Genomic DNA, 9,017 nt, shown 5'->3' with positions numbered 1-9,017 from the left:
ACAGCGATGTGGGTGCCTTGTGAGGTCATCACAGGGCGACAAGGAGCTACAGTTGGGGACATCCTGGGTGCTGTGGGTATTTCGCTCCTTGATAAGTCTGAGTACGAGAAATCCCGTAAAATCTGCGTTATGTGCTTCATCACCGTGCCTCCCCCCGCCTTGGCGCTGTGGCCTTTCCCGGGGTGGTGGTGGCAGTAGCCAGAGGAAGCGACGCACTTCGAAGGCGGGCTGAGGAGCAGCGCGTGGTGACTCCTCCTGCGCCGATGACGTACAGGTCACGTGACGAGACGCACCGCCTCTGCCGCCGCCGCCGCTTTGTAAGAGGCACATTGGCAGGTAACGAGCGGCGGCGGCGGCGGAGGGTGTCGAGTCCAGCGGGAACAGCAGCGGTAATTGGCACCCTCTTCCTCCCCTTCATAGTTCCAGGCCCCTCAGTGCTGCGGCGTGCGCTTTCTAGCGTTGGGTTCAGGTCTTCGGTGCCCACCGGTGCCCACCGGTGAAGACCGGGCCGAGCTTCCCTCGCTGGCTTCATGCGTCCTCAGTATGCCCAGGCCCGGGCGTCCTCCTTCCTCTCGCCAGCCAACATGTTGCCCTGTACTTCTTCCAGACTACACGGGTCCTACTCTGCCCGGCCCCACCCAGCCCCAGGGGGCGCCTTCCCCTCCCCCCTTCTGGTTACTGCCCTGGAGGGTGTGGTTTTTCTCTTTCCACCTTGGTCCCTTCCTGACTGTCCTCTGGAGCTCCCGCGCCACGCTGACGCTCCCCATTTTGACCACCTTTCCGTTTTCACGCTGGTCGCTCGCTAGTCCTGGGACTGGATCTCTTAGAACCCAACTTCTGCTCTCTCTAGCCTTTCCCGACTTACCCGGAGGCATAATTGAACTCTACTTCTCCTTTTTATTCCGAAAGGCTTTGGTGTCAGACTCTTGGGACTGTTTTCTCCTCAGTCCCGCTTCCTCTTGGCGCTTTGTAAACTAAAGCTCTTTCTATTATACTACGTATCAAAATGTTATTCTTTTCTTAGTACATTACATCTTTTTTTTTTCTTTTCCTCCCCCCGAATCACTTTCTCACTTGGCTGTCCCACTTTTCCCCTGGGTTTTCAATCTAATTAATTGCCCAGGCATCTCAAGTGCCACCACCCCGGTCTCTCATCTTCGTTTTCTCTAGAAGTTGATCCCATCGTCATTTCTGTTACTTCCTGTTTGACTTAATCCTGTAGTTTACTACCGCCTCCGTTGGATATTGTTTCTACTTACATCCAAGGTATATGGTCGGCCAATATTTAGGCTTATTGTCTTTCTTCAACATCTGTGTATCCTAACAATTGAGAGCTTTTTAAGGTCTCCATAAGGTATCCAAAGATCATCTTTTATTTGAAGGGCATGTAATTAACTTTTTGGGTGAACCCAGTTTTTTTATTTACTTTTCAATTATAATAGTACTTTTTAAACCAAAAAGTATGCCAGTAGTTAGTGTGTTGCTCATTTTTTCCCATGAAATATACATCCATCCTTTTTTGTGTCAGTTTGTCTAATAAAGGTGGTTGGAAGATGGCCATAAATCCTAAGAGGTCCTGTATCCTAGGCATTAGGTGCCCAGATTTGGATGATTCCTATGTGTCTCAGGAAGGGGAATAAATTCCACTGTCTTTAGATGATAACGTCTTCCAGTACATTAACATCTTTTACCTTCCTGCAAGGGCCTCTTGGCTGGGGCTATCCTTCCATTACTGTGAAGGCTTCCCATATCTGTCATTAGGCAGAAATGATTAGTTTCCTACACTAGTCTTCTGCTTGCTTCCAGTGAGTTCCTCCTGATTTCCCCCCTCTTATGGCTAGTTCACATGTGTAATGAGATTTCTCCCCACCCCCTGTTCTGCTCATTTCCCACAGCTCTGATTTCCCTTTTTTGCTTTCTTGTTGCCTCTGCCCCTCAGTAATTAAGAAACAATTCAGAAAAGGGAGATTTGTGTTTTGATTGAAGTGTGGCTGGAAATGGTGGCATGGGAATGAGGCCATGGGAAAGGTTTGTGGTAATTGCCTCTCCTGCCGGTTTCCTGCTGCTCTGGTTTCTTCTGGCCTCGCTCTTTAAATGTGGGCTGGACCAGCACTAGTCACTTGGAGCTGCCTTTAGGACAAGGCTGGAACAACAATAACACCTCTGCTTCCCTTTCCTGGTAACTGGTGCAGCCTCTGCTGTGCTCACCAGAGTGTCTCATGGTGTGTTATTAGCCTGAGTGACTTTTATTGTTTGGGAAGAAATAGTAGGAGAGCATGGAGAGGAATAAGTTTACTTCAATATGCACTGTATCTTGATGGGAATTGGTTAATATCTCCACTTTTAAGTATAAAACTACATGTAGCCCGGCCGGGCGTGGCTCAGCGGTTAAGCGTCGACCTAGGATCTAGGCGATCAGGGTTCGGTTCCCGGTCAGGGCACATGCCCGGGTTGCGGGCTGCAGCCGATAGATGCCTCTCTCATCATTGACGTTTCTAGCTTTCTCTCTCCCTCTCCTTTCCTCTCTCTGGAATCAATGGAGATGTATTTTGAAAAAGTAAAAATAAAACTACATGTAGAAGTTTACTACGTGTAAAACTACATATAAACCAGTCTTGAAGATTTGAACTGGTCTGAGGTGCAGCCTTCAGTTTGTAAGGGTTAGTTAGTCTTGAAGTGTTGATTTTCTAGTCTTTTTTGATCACTGACTTTAAGATTTTTTTGGCTATAAGACACTTCGGTGTAAGTGTATTGTGAAGGATTAATGCCTGCTCGAAAGAAGCTGTCTGCGTGAATTTGCAGACTGAATGAAGTTCCTTTGGTTTTTTTTTTTTTTTAAACATATCTTTATTGATTTCAGAGAGAGGAAAGGAGGGGGAGAGAGAGAGAGAAACATCAATGATGAGAGAGTCATTGATCGGCAGCCTAGCCCGCAACCCGGGCATGTGCCCTGAACGGGAATGGAACCCTGATCTCCTGGATCCTAGGTCGATGCTCAACCGCTGAGCCACCCCCGGCTGGGCTCCTTTGCTCTTCAACATCAATCTTATTTCTCTTTGTGAGATAACCAGTAGGTCAGCAAATATCAGCTCTTAGTTCTTAAGGTGAGTAAATGGAGTGTCCTTTAAAAGTTGAGCGTTACGGCACCTGTGGTGTTGACTGATGAGATGGTGAATCGATGATATATCTTAGAAGCAGCTGTTCTCCCCTCCCAAAAGAGAGTGGAGATGTAACTTGAAGGGAGGCAAAAAGAGGGAAGATTTTTAGGGAATATTACCTGTAAGCCTGTGGTAGGTTTTGAAATAATTTTGACCCAACTATCAAATAAGTATTTAGGAATAGAATCCTTTTTTTTTTTTTAAAGTCCAAGAACCAAATTAATCAGTTTTGTTTAGACAGTTATAATGCAAACTGCATATGCTGTTATTTCCTACTTTTTTTTTCTTGACTATTTTTTTCAGAGATGCTGCATTCCTGTACTTTTTTAAGAAGTAGATTATTTTAGTTTTGAAATTTCTTCCCATAGGCTTTGCAGACCAGGTTTGTGAATTTCTGGCTGACGTAGCATGTATACTAGAGTGAGTTTCAATTTTCACATAACTCATTTTCATACTGGAGTTATGAACTAAATTGAACTGGAGACCAGTTAACTATGTGGAATTAATTTATGAATTTGGGCTTGGATTAAGGAGTAGGTGTTTTATTTAAGACTAAGCAGTGTGCTCTACTTTTAAAAGTTGTTGGGAATTTGTTGCTTGTTTTTCTTCATTTGGAACCCTAAAAGTGATAGAACATATATTTGATTGAGTCTGAAACATTAAAATTTTTGTTATGAGAATATTTTCAAAGATATATATAGAGGAAAGAATTTCATTTGGATTTAGACCTGTTGCTGTATGTAACTTTGTTTATTGCTATTATGGTGTTATGATTAACCTGTAAGATGTCACGTAGGAACTTTTTCACTTAAAGTTGCATGTATATGCATAACCCAGTAATACTTAGTTATGGCACTCAGATTTTTATTTTATTGATTTTTAGAGAGAGAGAGGAAGGGAGAGAGAGAGAAACATCAACTTGTTGTTCCATCAGTTTATACATTCATTGGTTGATTCTTGTATGTGTTTTGACTGGGAATGGAACCTCCAACCTTGGCTTATCAACAGTTTGCTCTAACCAACTGAGCTCCCCTGCCAGGGTGATACTCAAATTTTTTTACATGTAATCTCAATTTTCTCATCAAATCAGTCCTAGCTATTATACCTTTAAGACTTTTGGAAGCTCAGAGTTGCTTCTTGTTAATGATCTTTCTCCCTCTCTTGCTTTTATTCTATCCCCTCCCTCCTTTTTCTTTTTCTCTTATTTTGCTTTCTCATTTTCTCTCTATCCTCTTTTCCTGCCTTCTTCTGTCCCTTCATCCCATATAGAACCACTCAACAGTGTCTTAACTGAGGAGATTGTAGGCCTTTTTATTCTACTTGCCATCGTAATGTACTGCTTCTCAAGCAAGCAGATGAAAACCAAAAATATCTTTGCAACCACATGGGGCAAGGTGTATAGTGCTATCTGTATTGTGTGTGTCTATCCATCTTGAATGTGTATTCTTTGAAGGGTGGAATTTTTCATTTGATAACTGTGTTTGGCATTGTCAAATCATTAAACGAGATTAGTAGGCTTAAAAAAATACAAGTTTAACTAAAATAGGGTTTTAAAAAAATGATTGGCTTTAGGATTGATCGATAAGCCTAACTTTAAATTGTTTTTTAGACTAAACCATTGCCCATCCCCCTTTTCTCAAATTTATTTACCAATTTCCAATTTAGAGTAGGTTTTTGGGTCAGGTTGGCTGGCACTATTTTACCTAACAATATATTTGAGAAATTTTGAAAAAATTAGAAAGTAAAAATGACTTAATGGCTTAACATTTTAGTATAAATCCTTGGACTTTTTTCTTTACATGAAGTATATACTTTTAAGAAGTCAGAGAAGGTATATGAGGTATAAAAGCACGTGTAGAGTTTTCAAAAACAAGAATAAAATGACCAACCAAGAAGTAAAATATTATGGCTATCTAAAAGCCTCCCTCTCTGTGTATGCCATCTCCCAAGGCATTCCTTTTATCTTTTTCAGAGGTAACCTTTACTCTACATTTTGGGTTTATGATTTTTTTTAAGAATATTTTTACTTCATATATGTCCATAAACTATATAGTTAGCCCATTTTCTGACTTGATCAACTATCAGTCACTTTCAGTAGTATGGTAGTCTATTGTAAGGATATGTCATATCCTGTTGTGATGGGTGTTTGTCTCATTTCCTGTGTTATTTTTTATTACAAATTATAGTTGTCTCCTTGTGAACATTTGCATGCCCCCTCTTCCACCAAAACAAACAGATTTCTCAAGATTATATATATAATTAGGAGTGGAAATTTGGGGTTGTATGTAGGATATGTGTCACTTTATTAGGTAATCCCAAACTTTTCTTAATAGGCTTCTCATTGGAACATAGAATATTGAGTGACTGTTTTCCTAGTTCTCTTGAGAATGTTACATAACTGGTATTCTAGAAGTCTAGGGAAGAAGTTTAATCCATACATAAAATGGATACTTTAGAAATTGGAACTTAATTTTCAAGACTGGTTAAGAGTTCCACATCCTTGTCAACATTTGATATTGTTTTAATTTTTAGTTTTAGCCATTCTAGTGGGATGTTTTAGATACATCTTTTATGAACACACAGCTGGATTCTACTTTGTTAATACAACCAGCTTTTCCTTTAACTGGAGCATGAAGACGATTCACATTTATTGTAATTATGAATATTTTAGATATACTTCTGCCATCATAGTCTTCTACTTTCCTGGTCTTTATTGTTTTTATGGCCTTTTTGCAGTTTTCATTTTTTTCTAATTGGTTTCCTGCAAAATTTCTTTTTTAACTGATTTTAGAGACAGGGAGGGAGGGAAGGAGAGCGGAAGAGGAAGTGAAAGAAAGAAAAACATTGATTTGTTGTTCCACGTATTTATGTAGTCATTGGTTGCTTTTTGTATGTGCCCTGACCTGGGATCAAACTGAAACTATGGCATATCAGGTTGATGCTCTAACCAACTGAGTGACCTGGCCAGGGCCAGTTCCCTCCAGCTTTTTAAGATTTTCAAATCTATAGAAGCTGAAAGAGTATAATAATGAACAGTGTATACCTACCTAACATTTTGCCTCTTTGGCTTTTCTCTATACTACACACATTATCCTTTAAGGTTAAGTAAATTAAAAGTAAAGTGCAAACATCTTGACACTTATGTCTAAATAGTTTCTTAGCAAACATCTGTTTACAGTAAAGAGCTTCTCTTACAAATAACCACAATAACATTGTCACCTAGGAAAATGAATAATTATTTAATAATATATAATGTATAATATCAATTACATCTGGTATACATTCACATTCAGATTTTTTCATATTGTTTATAAAGTGTCTTTTTTAGTTCCCCTTCCTGTCCAGTCACAGTTTCTGATTCACCCTATTTATGCATTGTCTCTGAAGTACAGTTTTGAGTGATAATCCATTTCTTAAATGGTTATTTTCTCAGATGTAATTGCCAAGCAGACCATCTGATAAGTGATACATAACTACTGCTGTTAGTTCAGATAATTCTTGCCGTGGTTGAGTAAATTGTAATTTATTATAGGATAAGTGTAACTTTCTTGGGCTGTTGGAAAGACTAAAAATATTCTATGTATCCAGTTACTGCAGACCCCAGGTTTTGAAACACCAATGAAAGGTCCTTTTGATCAGTGGGAATGAGGTCAAGCTATTACATTAATAAAAACTTTAGATAGTATATTCTTATGGCATTTTATTTCTGTAAAATGCTTAGAATGTAGGTTAAATCAGATTAGGTCTGAGTTACAGGTGTTTTTTTTCTTTTTTGTTAATGATATATGCTACTATCCAGGTGTTCACTTGAACAAAGATTCACTGTTGAAACATGTTAGCAACTGTTAGATGTTACGGATACAGATGAGTAATGTACTGTTCCTGTGCTCTCATCCCTTAAATTCTAGTGGAAAGAGAGACACAGACACAGGGTAGTTGGGACTCAGGATGTTGGCAGTGACAGAGGAAAGCACTATCACTTGAGTACGGATATTGGGCAAGGCTTCCTTGAGTGGGTGGGAGACTGAGCCTTACTTTTCCTGTGTTCTTGCCATAGGATCAACTATGACCAAATTCCTAAAGTTATAATTTTTTCTTTTGTTGAAACACTTGGAATTTGCTGTTGTTTTGATTACCATATTATTATATCTTTTGTTTGGCCTTGGTTGTAGTTTATTTGTAGCAACTAGTAAAAGAGAAACAAGGTAATTCTTAATGTAAGTTAGTCACATTAAATATTTTATTGGGTCAACTTTTTATAACAACTTATTGAATGTTTCAATTTTTTTCTTCCAATCAAGGTCTCATTTTATTTTTATTAGAAATTTCCTGGTATAATATCGACTACTTAGTGAAGTGCTTCTTTGAATTGCTGGAGACCAGGTGACCTTCTGAAAATTCACCTTATTTATTACCTTTTAAATTCCTTGTAATTGGGAGTGCTGAGGCAGTGGTGGAAAAAAATACTCTTGTATTTTCAGAAAAATCTAGGTGGTAGTTAAGGAACAAAAACCTTGTTCGTTAAAATAAGCCATTTACTATTTTATTATCACAGAAGAGTTTGCATTTTTTTAGAGATAATTTGAGCTATTTAATTGTTCTAATGCTTATCTTATTTTACCAAAAGATCCTAGCTGAAATGGGATGTATCTAGCGTACCATAAACTAGTTTAATATACTCTGATAGTCTATCCATCTGTGGGACAAAAAAAATGACCAGTGTTACAAAGGGTTTTATTGAAGTAATAGTTGACTGTAGGTGTACAGCATGGTAAATGCTAAAAATCATTGAATTGTACACTTGATGGTATTCTTTATACCTCAGTAAAGTTCTTTAAATTGATTGAATAAATAGGTAATATTTTGAAATAGTATCAGAAAAAAGTGGTCAGTGTACATTAATCTTATAGTTTCTACCATTTATGGTAGCTATTAGGATCTGGGCTAAGCACTTGAGGTACATTATCTTGTTTGGTGCTCCTCACAGGCTTGAGAAAGAGTAAAGTATTTGATCAGGGTTACCTAATCTAGTAATTTAGGGAACCCAGGTCTATGTGACTTCCAAACCTGTGCTCTTAATCACAATATTGTACTACTTTTCCTATCTGAAATACTGCTGTCTGGGAATACAGCCAAGTGCTAGCTGATAAGTCAAACATTGTCCACGTTTGTGGTACATAAGGCTGGGATTTTACACTGGATGGGGAATAAGGGATGTATATTCAGTTGGGGCCATTGAATGAATGAATTTCTGTGCCTGGTTCCACTAGGCCCATTTCTATACTTGAGCCCACTTTTATCTATTTTATATTTTGGGGTTTAGTCAGAGGTTTGGTTGGACTAGGTATTTGCAGTTAAAAAACAAACTAACCTGCCTTTGCTTTAGTTTTTCAGTCTAATTTTCCTAGCTGTTCTAACCAGGATGGTGAGCTGGTCTCTGCGCCCTCTGCCAATTTAGGTGCATCTTATGAGGTGGTCAGGCATACAGCACTAAGTGGCAATTGATAGTACACCCTGAGAAGAGAGACACAGGAAGGCTATAAAATTACACTTAAGAACTCAAGCTGCTGTTAAGTAGTTCTGTTTAGTATGTTGTTAAGTGTCCCTAAAATGCCACAGTTACTATGGACATTGAGTAGAGTAATTGCTGTTTACATTGAAGGACAGAAAATGAGTAATGGGGGTTATGTTCAGTCTGCTGTTGAGAAAACATGCTGGTAGAAGGTGGAGGCAAAAAAGCAGGTGCAATTTGGGAGAATGGCAGGGCTAATTTGAATGAAGTGTAGGGATCAGAAAGAAAGAAAGATCTGTATTTTATTGAGTTTATGGTTTGTGAACAGAAGTTGATGAATTTTAGCA

At 39.0% G+C, this 9,017-nt stretch overlaps 1 protein-coding gene across 3 annotated transcripts in view; it reads left to right on the top strand.

The window, feature by feature from the left end:
• Window positions 1-333: 333 nt before the first annotated feature.
• UBAP2 (ubiquitin associated protein 2) overlaps window positions 334-9,017 on the top strand; it is a 100,513-nt gene continuing 91,829 nt past the window's right edge. The window contains exon 1 of one of the 3 annotated variants that reach the window (XM_016222830.2): window positions 334-389. The gene's annotated coding sequence lies outside the window, so the exon portion shown is untranslated. Of the gene's footprint in view, window positions 390-2,941; window positions 3,105-9,017 lie in introns of those variants that run through there. The other 2 variants (XM_016222833.2, XM_016222831.2) reach the window with 2 other exon arrangements.

Source organism: Miniopterus natalensis, chromosome 12, assembly GCF_054644295.1.
Source record: "Miniopterus natalensis isolate mMinNat1 chromosome 12, mMinNat1.hap1, whole genome shotgun sequence".
Classification (NCBI taxonomy): Eukaryota; Metazoa; Chordata; class Mammalia; order Chiroptera; family Miniopteridae; genus Miniopterus; species Miniopterus natalensis.
The sequence above is the reverse complement of the archived record's forward strand: the minus strand, read 5'-3'. Positions and strand labels throughout refer to the sequence as shown.